General features: G+C 48.0%; 1 pseudogene; it reads left to right on the top strand.

The window, feature by feature from the left end:
* LOC135914822 (collagen alpha-1(XV) chain-like) overlaps window positions 1-13,905 on the top strand; it is a 131,386-nt pseudogene that overhangs the window by 85,071 nt on the left and 32,410 nt on the right.

The following is a 13,905-nucleotide window of genomic DNA, read 5'->3' as shown; positions in this document are numbered from 1 at the left end:
GCCCTCGTCCCTCGCCAAGCCACGCTACTGTGCGCTATTCAATAGTGTGCCGCAACGAGGTGAAAGATTAGCAATGCTGGAGGCTGTACGCTGTTAATAGTGTGCTGCGGATGAAAGTTGAACAGATAATTAAGTCATTAATTTTACTTGCAAGAACAAGTTACAGTGTCTGCTCTCGTTCACAAAGCCTTTTGTCTAAGTCTCTTGTGTATCATGTGGGCCTCTAAGATCTGTAATGACCCACAAAATTTTACTTGCTATTGCAAGATATGCATAGTTTTTACTCTGGTTAGTATCATCTTGTATAAAGCGTCCTGTGTATCATATATCTTATCACGCAAGAGAACGACGGCAAAACAAGCAAATTGCGTTGAAATCTCGGAGGCAGCAGTCGTCATTCTCCAAATGCATGCTAGATGGCGCCACAGGTCCAACCTGCAGAGAAGGCAGAGGCTTTTCGTCAACGCGCATCTGTAGCTATTGTTCTAGTTGTTCAGCCATTGCAGAAATCTTCAACGGGAAGCATTTCTGTCCAAGTCAACGAAGTTTTTCTAGTGTATCTGGTCGTCTCGTGGGCGGATCCCGAAGATAGTGCTCTAACAAAAGCAGCCAGTAAAGAGAAAGAAACCGCGGTTTGGATAGTCATTCTGCATGACTTTTGTCCGGATTAACTTACAAGATTTTCGTCCTGAAAGATAGTGCGTAAAGCTGCATAATTAATCACGACATACTTGCGCCTCTTGTGAACCTGCTTTGCATTAAAGGCCGGACACCTCTTGCTTTAAATTTGAGGTTTCACTTGTAATAGTGCTGGAGTCTGCCCGAGTGTAGTCCCGCTCTGCTCGGGTTGCTTCCATAACGCTCTAGAGACGCACATTGTGCTCTCGCCACTTTGGGCGACTGCGGATTTCTAGAGGCGCGCCTGCTCAGTGCCGCTGCGTATGTGCCACTGGGTGCGTGCGCAGACGTATACAGAGATGCAGAGCCATGTGATGCACACGTCGCAAGAGTAGTAACCGTCCGCTGCAAAACACATATGATTCATAACAAACATTCTCTACCAAACCAAATAGGCTTCTCAATACATAGTTGTCAACTGGTGGTGAGTCTGCATAATTATTTTGCCCTTTGGCTTCGCGATAACGCCACGCCACTGTTCATGCTCTCCACCACATTTTGCACTAAGCATGTACGTGTCTGTCCTGCAAATACGTGTGTTCTCGACTTTGGAAATTCGCTTCAGTCCCATGGCGCAGTTGAAAATAGCACACAACCTTAGAATGCCATCTTCCGGTTTATTAGTTGGAGTGGCGATGCAGGCCGTGCATGAGATTTACTATCTGTGCCGCCTCACAATGTAATCTCCTCTCATTTTGTGAGATCGCCACTACTCACTTACTATAGTCTGGGGCAAGTCAAGTATGCAGGTGAGGCTCCTCCTTGAAAAAACGTCACGTGCCTGCACTCCGTCCCTCCACGCTTAAAGAAACAGTTTTTTTACACATGGTACCGGCACGAAGAGGGTGTGCCCTAGTTGTTAGCCGACAATGAGAACGCCAATGTCGCGCACCGCACGGAGAAACAACCAAAATTATTAACTGTATGAATGATGAGGACTGGTGACAGCTGAAACATGTCGTTTGAATAGGGGAAAAACTTCAGTGACCTTTTGTACAAATTATATTCTCGACTCAACCCTCCACCACCCCCCCCCCGAACCCCTCATGTGTGGAGTGCACGCCTTCGCCTTGGTGTACCAAGGAAGGCCGAATGGTCAGGCTCATCTCATCACAGACATGCATGCGACTTACACTCTCCACACAAAAAGCTCCCATCGCAGGGTGAGGCGTTTCGCGACAAGCAAGCGCCAAGAACAGGGAAACGGGAGAAAGACTTGGACGATATGCGATTCGCTGGCGCATTAACAGATGTTCGATTTGAGAAACCCTTACGGCTGCGTTGTCGATTTGATACATAATATTGTCACGTGGTGGTGACGTTAAAGAACACAGTAGCAGTACTGTGAAAGACAAAACTAGCTTTTATTGGGCGAACCTGTGCCCACAAAACAGGCTACACTTAAAGCACAACGATAGCGGCGAACACAGTCGGCGATCGTCGAGAATCTGATCAGCGGGGTCAAGCGCGTCGGCTTTTATACAGCAATCATCGAATGTTCCAGATTAAACGTTGGGACCCGCATGCCTTCTAAAATGTTCTACACCATTCGTGTCAAGCGATGAAATCAGATCACACAACGTTCGGCGACAACAGACAGCGGATAGAAGCATCGATAACTTTCCAGAAACTTCGGATACATGCAGGCGCGTCCCGCGCTGTGCGATAACATTTGTTAGGCGACAAAAACTTGCCGCCCGATAAAGACAAGTAAACGTGTCAATATGAGTACAAATCTATTACTAGTTTCTGAGTTAGCGGGCAGTTCAGCAGTAATGACTGTCGATGGTTCAAAAGTAGCCCCGCGGAGGAGTTACTGTTAGAGGCTGTTGCAGGACGACAAGACGGTGCCGAGTTATAGCGTGAAAGGCCTATATAATTGGGAGCGCTCAGAAAACGAAGAATAATACGTTGAGTTGTTAGTGGAAGAAGAAGTTTGGTTCGGCACAGTCGCACTGCTGTCTCGCTCCCTAGTGTTTTTGAATTTTTTCGACGTTTTGTCAAATAGATTTGTGGAAGACGTCGGACGACTCGCCAAGGTACCTTCCCTACCGGAGGCCGGGGGGGGCCTTCGCCTCCCGTCGCTTCGATAGGAGCCTGCAGAAGAGCCCGATCTGGTAGCGGCGAGACCCCCGTCATGACTACGCCTGACCTGACACCGGGGCAGAGGCCACCGACTGACCCTGAGAGCAACCGTGATTGTAAGCGATACAAGGTTACAGAAACAGACGACGAGTCTACGCTTATTGACGATTGTGACATAGCTGACATCACAGATCTGGACGATGAAGGCTTCAGGCTTGTGCGTCACCGCAAGAAGAGGACCGTCGGAATCCCAGTGATTGTTACGCCTGCCACAGAAGGAGCCGACCTGAAAAAAGTAAATCCCATTGTTCTGTCTACGGATATTGAAAAAATTCTTGGCGCATCGCCAGTTAGGAGCCGATTTACTGCTCAAGGAGCCCTGCTTCTAGATGTACAGACAGAAGAGCATGTGAATTCCCTTCTCAGCTGCAAGTCGATCTCAGGGATTGCAATCTCAGCACGAGTGCCCAATTCGTACCTGCAAAACACGTGCATTATTAGAGGAGTACCGAAGTGGTACACTGACGAGGAACTGTTGCTATACCTTAAACCACAAGGAGTTTACCATGCAAGGAGAGTCATGCGACGCGTCCAAATTTCCGAAACAGATTGGGAGTCCAGGCGAACCAGCTCCGTGGTTCTTACGTTCGCTCCAAATACAGACCGTCCAGAGAAGATCAACTTGGGCTTCACAAGACACGAGACCATTGACTACGTTGAGACACCACCTCGGTGCTTCAAGTGTCAGCGCTATGGACATGTGGCCAAGTACTGCCGTGGTGAGCAGCGGTGTAAGAGATGTGGAGGACCGCACGATTTCAAAACATGCGCGTGCAGAGAGAACGTTCTATGTGTAAACTGTAGTGGTGGTCATCCAGCTAGTTATAGCAAGTGTCCTACGCGGGCAGCGGCAATAAAGCGTAAGAAAACGTTTATCTTGGGGCCAACAGGGAACGATGAGAAAAATACGACGAAGAAAACGACAGAACGACACAGAGAGTCAGACGCAATGAAATGGAGCTCAAAGAGTGAAACTGATTTTCCAAGCCTGAAGCCTTCTCCAGGAATCCAGGACACAGTGGTGCCATCACGCAGCGGACCGGCTAAAACAGTCAAATCAATGAACAGAGGCCCCGTAGAAGAGAAGACTGCTGAACAACCGGAACAGCGAAGTTATGTGTCTGTACTGCAGCGACCCCAATCATGTTGCGATGAAAACACACCACAGGAGAACTGTCAGCAGGTGCTACATGCTCTCTTCAAGGCCTTACGATCACACATAGAGAAGATGCCGGCTAGCTCGATGAAGGAAATGCTCGAAGTAGTCCTCGCTCTCGAGTCAGTGATTCTCAGCTCTACCTTTTCTTAAAGCACCTAGCAATATGGATGCGGTCAAGACACAATGTTCACCATCTCGTCCACAGGTGCCACTTATTATGCAATGGAACTGTGCGGGTCTTCCGTGCCATTTACCTGAACTGTCGCTTTTCTTACGCAACATGCCTGTGCCAATATTGGCCCTGTCCGAGGCTGGTCTTCCAAGTTCCAGAACAATTGCTGGTTATGTCGCACATGGAAACCAAAGTATTCCAACATTTCCGAACGGAAGCGCCATGCTATATGTGAGACGTGAAATACCACATTACGTTCTACCAGTTCAAGACCTTTGCAGCAGTGCTTTGGAAGTCACTGCTGTACAAGTGCGGCTGGGAAATCGAAGCCTCAGCGTGGCCTCTGTGTATGTGAGCTCTCGCCTGAAGGTCTCGATGGGAGAAATTATCAGAGACCTCTGCAGCCGCTGCCCAGCTCCTAGGATTATATGTGGCGACTTCAACGCGCACCATACTCTCTGGGGCGACAAGGCGACTGATGCACGTGGAAAGCAAATTGTTAGCGCTTTAAACACCGAGGGACTCTGCGTGGCAAATGACAAACAGCCAACGTTTTTTCGACCACCGGCCTCTTACAGTGTCATTGACTTGACGTTACACTCAACGGACATCCTCGCATCGTCAACGACTAGTAAAGATAGAATGGGCAGTGATCATTTTCCTGTCTTCGTTAACATTGCTGGATATCGAACCAACGGCCGAAGATCCTGTCCTGTGACGCATTGGGATACATACAGGGACGGCCTAAGCGAATCATCTGGAAACCTGTTCGCGGACATGCTACGTAGCAAGAGATTGGCTACCGCTGAGCTGAAGCTACCCGACCACTTCCCCGCTCCCGATCTAAAGCTCAAAAATCTATGCGCTGCCCGTAGAAGAGCGGAACGGAGGCTGATGAGGACGAAAGGCAACCCATCAATGAAGACTATATATAACAGGATTAACGCAGTAATTAGACGTTATACAAGGAAACTAAGAAGAGATCAATGGGCATCATTTTGTGCAAGCCTATCGGTCTTCACGCCAGTTCCACGGATATGGTGGGTCGTTAATAACCTTGCTGGAAACTTTCGACCAAACAAGCCATTTGAAGCCCTAGCATTGAAGTTAGGCAAGACACTCGCTTGTCTTGCGAATGACTTCGCTGAAATTACTCTTCCGGAAGGTCAGCTGGCACAACCAACCCGCCACCGCCGCTATCGTCGTCTATAATGGATGCTCCTTTCACACTCAGAGAGCTGGAACTAGCTATGAGCAGCCTCCGACGTCGCTGTGCGGTGGGACCTGACCTCATCAGTAATCAGATGCTGACTAACCTACCGGTTGAGAGACGGCGTGATTTGCTGGCATTTTTTAACCAAGTCTGGGCCAGTGGGGCTATCCCACATTTATGGAAGGTAGCATGGGTGGTACCGGTTCTGAAGCCTGGAAAGAATCCTGCAGCTCTGGACTCATACAGACCGGTATCACTGACCTCGTGTGCAGCGAAGCTAATGGAGAAGATGGCGTGCACAAGACTCACTTGGTATGTCGAGCAGGGTCGAAAACTACCATCGTGCATGACTGGGTTTCGGCAGCGTCTAAGCGCTCAAGACAATGTGCTGGACCTTCTAAGCCACATAGAACATTACAGTGCGGATGGCCTGTCGACACTTGCTGTTTTCATGGATGTTTCTAAGGCTTACGACTACGTGTCTCAAAGAGCCATCATCAGCCAGCTGCAAGTTATAGGCGTCACGGGTCATCTCTTGCATTTCATACATACGTTCCTCAATGATCGTCGCATCAGAGTTCGTCTCGGCGACACTTTGAGCGATGAAATACGTATATTTCGCGGTGTGCCACAGGGGAGTGTTTTATCTCCCTTATTATTTAACACTGCCATGAGTAGCCTCCCAAGTGTACTAAACCATCGAACACCAGTGAAGATATCTATATATGCCGATGATATCTGCATTTGGGTCTCCGGCTACCAGCATCGCCGCCTTGCACGAATAGCCCAGGGAGCAGTAAAAGCCATTCAGGGCCACTTGGCAACGATTGGATTATCACTATCAGCAGAAAAATCATCATTCGTACTATTCCCTGGAGTGAAAAGAAAATCTACACGTTTGACGCTGAATTTGGACGGATACCAGATTCGACAAGTCACCAACGTCCGATTTCTGGGCGTTACCTTAGACCACAGGCTACTCTGGCGCCGCGGTGTTGACCACGTTGTGGCGTCATCGTCACCCAGGCTACATGTGCTCAAACGAGTCGCTGGCATACGCTGGGGCAACCACCCGACGTCCATGCTACGGCTACATACAGCGTTGGTTACAAGTCGTATCCTGTATCAGCTACCTCTGATGTCACCCTCAGACAGCCAATACGAGCGCTTAGAAGCCATCCACAGAAAAGGTATCCGACTTTGCCTTGGAGTCCCTCAGCCAGCGTCAAACAAGAAAGTGCTCTACGAAGCTGAGTCACGCCCTCTACGACTTCAGGCTTCCCAGGCTCTGATGATCCAGCTCCTACGATTGAGTGAGTCTACGCCCGGTAGAGCGCTCTTACGACGTATAGGTAACAGGCCGCGCTCACATTTTTATGCAGCATTGAACACGCTTCGCGTATTAGGATTGCGCTGCTCGAGACAGAGGGAAAGGATAGAACCACCCTGGACATTCGAGGACATCATATGCAACTTAAGTGTACCACGATTGCAATCAAAGAGCTGCATTCCATCTGCAGAAGCCAAGTCATTAGTCCTTGAACACCTGAACACGATTTACCCGAGTCACCTACAAGTATACACAGATGGCTCTGTCAAGGCAGACGAAGACCGCTGTGCAGCTGCATTCTATATTCCCTCTCTAAGATATACGTGGTCTGGCCGTCTGGACTGTATAGCCTCGTCGACAGTTGTGGAAGGCGCAGCAATAGCTTCTGCTCTGCGCAAATTAAAGACTTTGCCTCCGCAGAATGTGGTTGTCCTTACGGACTCAAAGGCCGCATTACAGCAAATATACCGTGGTTTGCCATCCCTCAAGTTCCCACGTAAATCACTAGCCATCGTGAAGGAGCTCAACAACAAAGGCTTCACAGTAAAGTTTCAATGGATTCCTTCCCACATTGGTATCTCAGAAAACGAAAAAGCTGATGCGCTTGCATACGCAGCGCTCTATCATCGTCCCAAAATCAAGGCCCCAAAGAGTAACAACGTGCAAAAATCTGACATTCTAAGTCACTTTGCGTCGCTTTGGGTTCCACCGCATATGCCCTGCGTAACCAAGCGATTGCACCGAGAGGAAGCCACACTTCTATATCGAATAAGGACAGGATCTGCAAATACTCCGGCCTGGTTATTTAAAACGGGGCGAATCAATTCTCCGAACTGTTCGGCATGCAATGAGACAGGAGACATTGAGCACTTTTTGTGGTCCTGCGAGCAATTCCAAGATGAAAGAGACACTCTCCTGAAGAATCTGCAAAGCAAGAACCTTCCGCATGCGCGCCTGCACCACCTTATATTTCCCGCGGGATCAGTTATAGCCCGAAAAGAAACTTCACGTCTCCTCATCGAGTTCTTAAGAGAGACTGGTTTGATGGACACATGGTGACACCCTTCAGTAGTATTGTGCGAGACGCTCGGGCGGAGCAATTGCCGGCCTTGTTCGCCAGGCTAAACCCGCCTCTTGCTACAATTCACCACCACCACCACCACCAAGAATAATACGTTCACATAACCTGTCGAAAAACGAGCACTTCTGAGAAGAGATCGCTGGCGGTTATTAACAAGGAGAATACGGAATGTTACAGCGATTATGAAGGAACAAAATATATTACTGCAATGCATTCATTGTGGCCGATATTGACCTTAATGGGAACAAGCTATCCTTTCAGTCACGTCGTTTGCCTCCTTGATATACAAGCAAAATGATCAGGCCATGCATTCTTTGATAAAAGCACGTATGGTAAAGGATAAAATACTAAGTAAACGGAAGTGTCATGGCTTATGAGGTAGTACTTATCATTATAATATATGTCACCTTAACCCGAGATGCAGCAAACCTTTTGTCAATTACAAGCATTACGCAGCGCATTTCCAGACGAATACTTGTGTTGTTGTTTTTTCGTCACAGGGGGACGGATCGTTCCCGGACCTCCAGGCCCTCCGGGACCGCCTGGTCCTGCATATATGCCACCCAAGAACACCGTCCCTCCGCCCTCCATCGTCCCAGGGGTGAGGCAGATGTTGCTTTTTATCAATCAAGCAATAAATAAATAAAAGAAACTCGTAACAATCATACAAACAAGTAAACAAGCAGACAACAAGTAAACAAACGTACGAACGAACAATATGGTTGACTGATTTATTATCGTGTTCCGAAATCGATGTTATTGCTCTTCTTGAATTCACATTCCTGTTACACGCACGATCATAATGGCTTCAAAGTCTTAAATAAAGCCAAAGCTATCGAACAGTTTTTTTTTGCGCCACATTCAAATACGTATTTAGCGGCACGCCCCCAAACATTGCCATGATCCTTGCTTATTGGGGGTCTTTGCGCGTACAGTGGCTACGCTTGTCGTGCTCATTTAGTAGGCGTAATTGGATCGTGAATGGACAAAATGCGAAGTCAACTTTACATGCAATCAAGTAAGGGTGACGTGCCACAGGACTTAAGTGCGGCACAGTAATTGAAGTATTGACCACTGATCAAACGAAAGGGGTGCTAAAGAGGAGTATTACGTTAACTTGAATTGGTGAGCTGAACTTTGGAATACCAATAATGAGAGTTTTAGCAAGGCGAAAGCCTCTTACGTGAAAAAAGACGTAAAAACAAAACACTACTGGCGATGCCACCTTGAAGGTCATGAACCGAGCTTCTGTGAACATGGTATCGCTTTTGACAGTTGTGGCTTAAGACTGATTGTTTGTGTGTCAGAAAATGGTGGTTATGTTATTGCATCCTCCAGACGTCTAATCCAACTCTGGCGCTTCCCGCACCGGCCTTCGCACTCTCTCCCTCGCTGCGCGCCAGTGATCATGTGGCGAACTGGTCAGGGGAGTTAAGAAACAATAGGAGCGCTTCGCTCCCCGTAGCCGCATCGGCGATGCAACTTCTGCAGCGGTAGTGGCACGCGTGCACGACTTTGTGACATTGTAGAGACCCGCCGTGGTAGCGTGGTGGCTTTGGTTTTGCACTGCTAAGCCCGAGGACGGGGGATCGAATTCCGACCACGGCTGCCGCATTTCGATCGGGGGCGAAATGGGAAAACACCCGCGTACCGTGCACTGGGTTAACCCTTTGAGGGTCGATTGTTTTCGCCATATGCGACCACCCAGGGTCGATTTTTTTTATTGCACATTTAAATTCTTCAGAGGAACCTATTTCGAAAACAATTTACCGTAATTTTTCTAGGGTGATCGTAAAGTGAGAAAAAATGATTTTCATTGGCATATATGCACTGTTGATTCGTGTAAAACAATAAAAAATAGCAAATAAAGCTATAACAATTAAAAAAAAATGGCGCATTGTTATATACAATGTCCATACGAAAAAAATACACAAGAAGAATGCGCACACGAAATTTTTTCGCAAGTCTCAAATGTTCCTCTTGCACTAATATATCTTCAGCGTGTGGTAGTCCTTGAAGCATGGCTCCACACAGAGCGGTTTGTTGCACTCAGCGCACATGTACCTTGTGTCCTTGCGATATCTTTGCTGTTGAGTAGTGTTGGCGCATACGTGGCACCTCCTCTGGGCACTGCTTCCCTGAGCAGCCGTGGGAGGAAACTTCTGAATAAAGTGACAAAAAAGGAAACGCATGCACGGCGGCATCCTTCGTATGCGGACCCCTGCGAGTAACAAACGAGTAACAGGCGGTCACCCTTTGAATGATAAGAAGGAGATAGCCCTCAGTTTTGCGTGCGAAAGAAGCCGAAGCCGCATGCGGAACAAAACCAAAACTAACCGTTGCGCGCCCACGAGGGCGCCAATGCGCGAGCGGTAGCAGACGCTCCGGAGCAAAAAAAGAACTATACAACGAAAACCGAAATAGAGAGACGCGAGAAAAAAATTCCATGTATTCCCACATAGTGGTAGCACACGCCAGGCAAGAAAAAGTTAGGAAATAAGCGCGCGTTTTAAACGTACAGACGGCGCCGTAAATATACGGCATCGACCATTTTCGGACCTGTTCGCGGCGCCGTATATTTACGGCATCGACCCTCAAAGGGTTAAAGAAACACAGGTGGCCGAGGGTATGTATTGCGGAGTCTACGGCGCGCCTCATAATCATATTGTGCGAACCCCGCAAGCCCCCTTCCATGCCTCTCTCCGAGCATACGATCGATGTTCCTACCAAACCTTTCTTTCTGGTGTTGTTGTCTGTGTAGCTGCATACACGTCGTCCTTTGCCAACGTCAACTGCAAAAGGTTGCCGTTGCTACCAATTATGCCACCCGCTACGCCAGTACACGAGCCCTGCCCACCTGCTGCGCCGCGGACGTCGCGGATTTCGTTCTGCACAATGTTCTATACTGCACCACAATGTTATACTCCTTACCGATCGCCGACGCTACTTCTCGTCGAAAGTAATCGAGAACATCCTTCGCTCATGCTCTACTGCACAATGAGCCGCCACTGCTTACCACCCCTATACTAACCCCTTTACCGAACGCTTCAACAGAACACTCACCGACGTGCTTGCTATGTACGTAGCCGCGGACTACCCCGACTGGGACGTCGTTCCGCCGTATGTCACTACTGCATATAATTCGTCCCGTCATGGCACCATATTACTCGCCGTTTTGCGTACTGTTCGGTCATGATCCTGTTTTGCCCGCGGACACCGCACTTCCGAATGCAGCGGAGTCGATCGCCGAGCACTTATGTACGCGATGCCATTACCCTGGCTGCCTAAGCTTGTCAGATCGCGCACGCCTGCCTCTCGGCTTCACCGGCTCACCAAAAGTCTTGCTACGACAAGCACCATAGGGATTTTTCACCTGGTTCCCTCGTGTTCCTGTGACCGCCGTCTCTTCGTCATGTATGACACTGCTGCTGCCGAGCGGGTGCATCGTTGGTTCAAACAAAAACGGGCGTTGTTCGCGCTGGTCGTTCGAAGCCCTGCGTGCCCGCTTTCAGTGTCTCACCGTAACTTGCTCCGGGACGGCGCTACCTTGCCGGCGGGCTACTGGCGCGGTCATTAAGGTGACTAGCGAGCTCAAACGAATAGGGCGAAGTTCAGTGTCATCAGCTGGCGGCCGCCGGTGCCACGTTTCAATAAGGAGTTCAACCTTCCGTGTTGGTCGTGCTACTTTCGCCTGTGTAAAAGACTAGCACGTGCTTCTGCCTCGTAACAATATCATGTTCTTGGCACGTAAAACCACACAATCTGATTTTTTAAAGAAAATTGAGGAATACGTCGTATTTTAAAAGAATCAAGGATTCAAACTAATCAGTTCCTATAACGTTTCTTTCGCACAGAAACGGCTTAATTAGTCGAGTATGCTTCGCAACCTGTTGTGCCAAACTGACGTAGCAACGCTGGGATTGCGCCGTGAAATTTAAGAAAACGAAGTTTTGTCTTCTTTTTTTTCTCTCTCTCGTATTCAACCTGTTCCCGCCTGAAAAATGAAGCGACTTTTGGGAGAATATTTTATACGTCCAAACTGACTTGTGTTTGCTGTTTAGTGTTTCTTTAGACAGCGAAACTCGCAACGGTTCGCAGGTGGCTTGCATGTGACGTATAGGTGAGGACGGGTCTAGAGGAAAATAAAAGAAAGCAAATTTAGTCAGTGACAAAACGAAATGAACTACAAGGCACATTTCTGCATATAATTCCATCGGCATGCAAGCATAACGGAAAACATTGCGTCGCAAAAAAATGGAATGCTTGTCGTATTTCGGCACCTACAGATGTCGTCACAATAGACATTTTTTATCGTTGCTCACAAGAAAGTCGACTCTGTCGTAGCGGTAACAGTTTACACACCTGATTAGCCCTGTGTTTCAACTCCAGTGTTGTGGAGACGACAAAACACTTGACCGCCGTGACAAGAGGACAGGCTTAGGAGAGAATCTTCTGCAGTATTTTCTGTACCTTCTCTGTCGTTCTTTTTCAACTGGGAAAGACGAGAAGCTACTCGGACACACCTAGCTTAGCGCACATACTTGCGTCGCAGCTGTTTACCAATGACGTTTCCTCGCAGGCGGTGACGTTCAAGAACATGGAGTCGCTACTGCGCATGTCCGACATCAGCCTCCTGGGAACACAGGCGTTCGTGCTCGACGAGGAGGCACTACTCATCCGTGTAAGCCGTGGCTGGCAATACGTGGCTGTGAGTGCACCCTTGCACTTAACTCTGCAAACTCAGCCTTTAACTTCTACTGCCACGCAAATCTGCGATTTACAGAGAATGGTTTCGGTGCTTGCGCGCCAGTGCAGGTTCCAGCATTATTATTTTTAGGATGCGAGCATTATAACGCTTACGCATTTTGTGACCCGTTCCAATCGTTTCTTTGATCACGTTGTTTGTCATGTCATTTGCGCGATGTGTGCTAAGATCTGCTTTTCTTAACATCAAGAATAAAGCGCAAAAAATGAAGAAAACTATTACTTGCGTGTATTTAGACCTTCCTAAACCGTCTTTCGTATTATGTATACATTATCATGTAAGCTTGGTTGTCGTTGACTCGGTAACTGTGAAATTACAGCTGCTAATGTTAACCAGTAGGCGATGATTATAGTGTTCTTATCGAGATATAACAAGTAACTAGTAAGGCGGGCAAGGTATTGCAAGATTAAATTTTAACTTGGGTACTCTACGACTCCATCGCCTATGAGCTTCAGTCATCGTAAGGAGTTACGCTTTCATAGCGCGTGACGCGTACCTTCATTTGCCGCTCTAACACAAGAAGAATCACATAGGAAGCAAAAATATGCTTCTATTGCAGAACGCCATGAAGCTATTTACGAGCAAGAATAATGCGAAATTGTATGCTGCTACATGCTGCCCCTCCTGGCTGTTCTCAGTTGGGGTTGAAGAGTTAACAGGTTTCGTTGAGATTTTAGAGTTGTGTCATGGAACGCGTCTCCCCGGGGTGCGCCACGATAGTATCGAGTATCTAATTGCGCTGACGATAGCCTCTGCTAGGACCATTACGACTTCTTCGTCCACCACCGACACCTTCGTATGTTATGAAAAAGGGAGAAATTTGCACTCATCACGAGCAGTTGTCCACCTTATTTTTTTGCGCACGGCTGTTACTGACTGACAGTCACTTAACAGATCCGTTGAACCAGGTTACGCACCTTGTAATTGCCGCCGAACGTTCTCGCCGGGAATTCGTAGTGAGCGACTTCGCAGGTCAGTCCTGTGGAAACTCACAACGTGAAGAGAGTTTCTTGAAAGCGATAATTGACATCCACCCGAGAGTAGCTCAACTCTACGAAGGCAACTTATGTAACAGCGCGAAAGCGTAAGGAAGCGACGACGACAGAACGAAAAGAGCGCTGACTTTCAACTGTTTATTCTACTGACTATGCTAGGCATATGTGCGCATACAAAGCGCCAGCAGGAAAGAATAAAAAAGAAAGAAATGAAAAAGAACAACAATCAGCATGAATGGCACAAACTGATATCGTCATGGTCCTAATCACCAACCTAAAGACCTTAGCTCTTTATTGGTCAATGTAAGTAGTGGCATGCTTACACACTCCTCTCCTCCACGAGTAATTTTTACCACCTCGATTATCT

The sequence above is a fragment of the Dermacentor albipictus genome, unplaced genomic scaffold (assembly GCF_038994185.2).
Source record: "Dermacentor albipictus isolate Rhodes 1998 colony unplaced genomic scaffold, USDA_Dalb.pri_finalv2 scaffold_25, whole genome shotgun sequence".
In the NCBI taxonomy this organism is placed as follows: domain Eukaryota; kingdom Metazoa; phylum Arthropoda; class Arachnida; order Ixodida; family Ixodidae; genus Dermacentor; species Dermacentor albipictus.
Note: the sequence above shows the minus strand (reverse complement) of the source record. Positions and strands in the feature narration are given on the sequence as shown.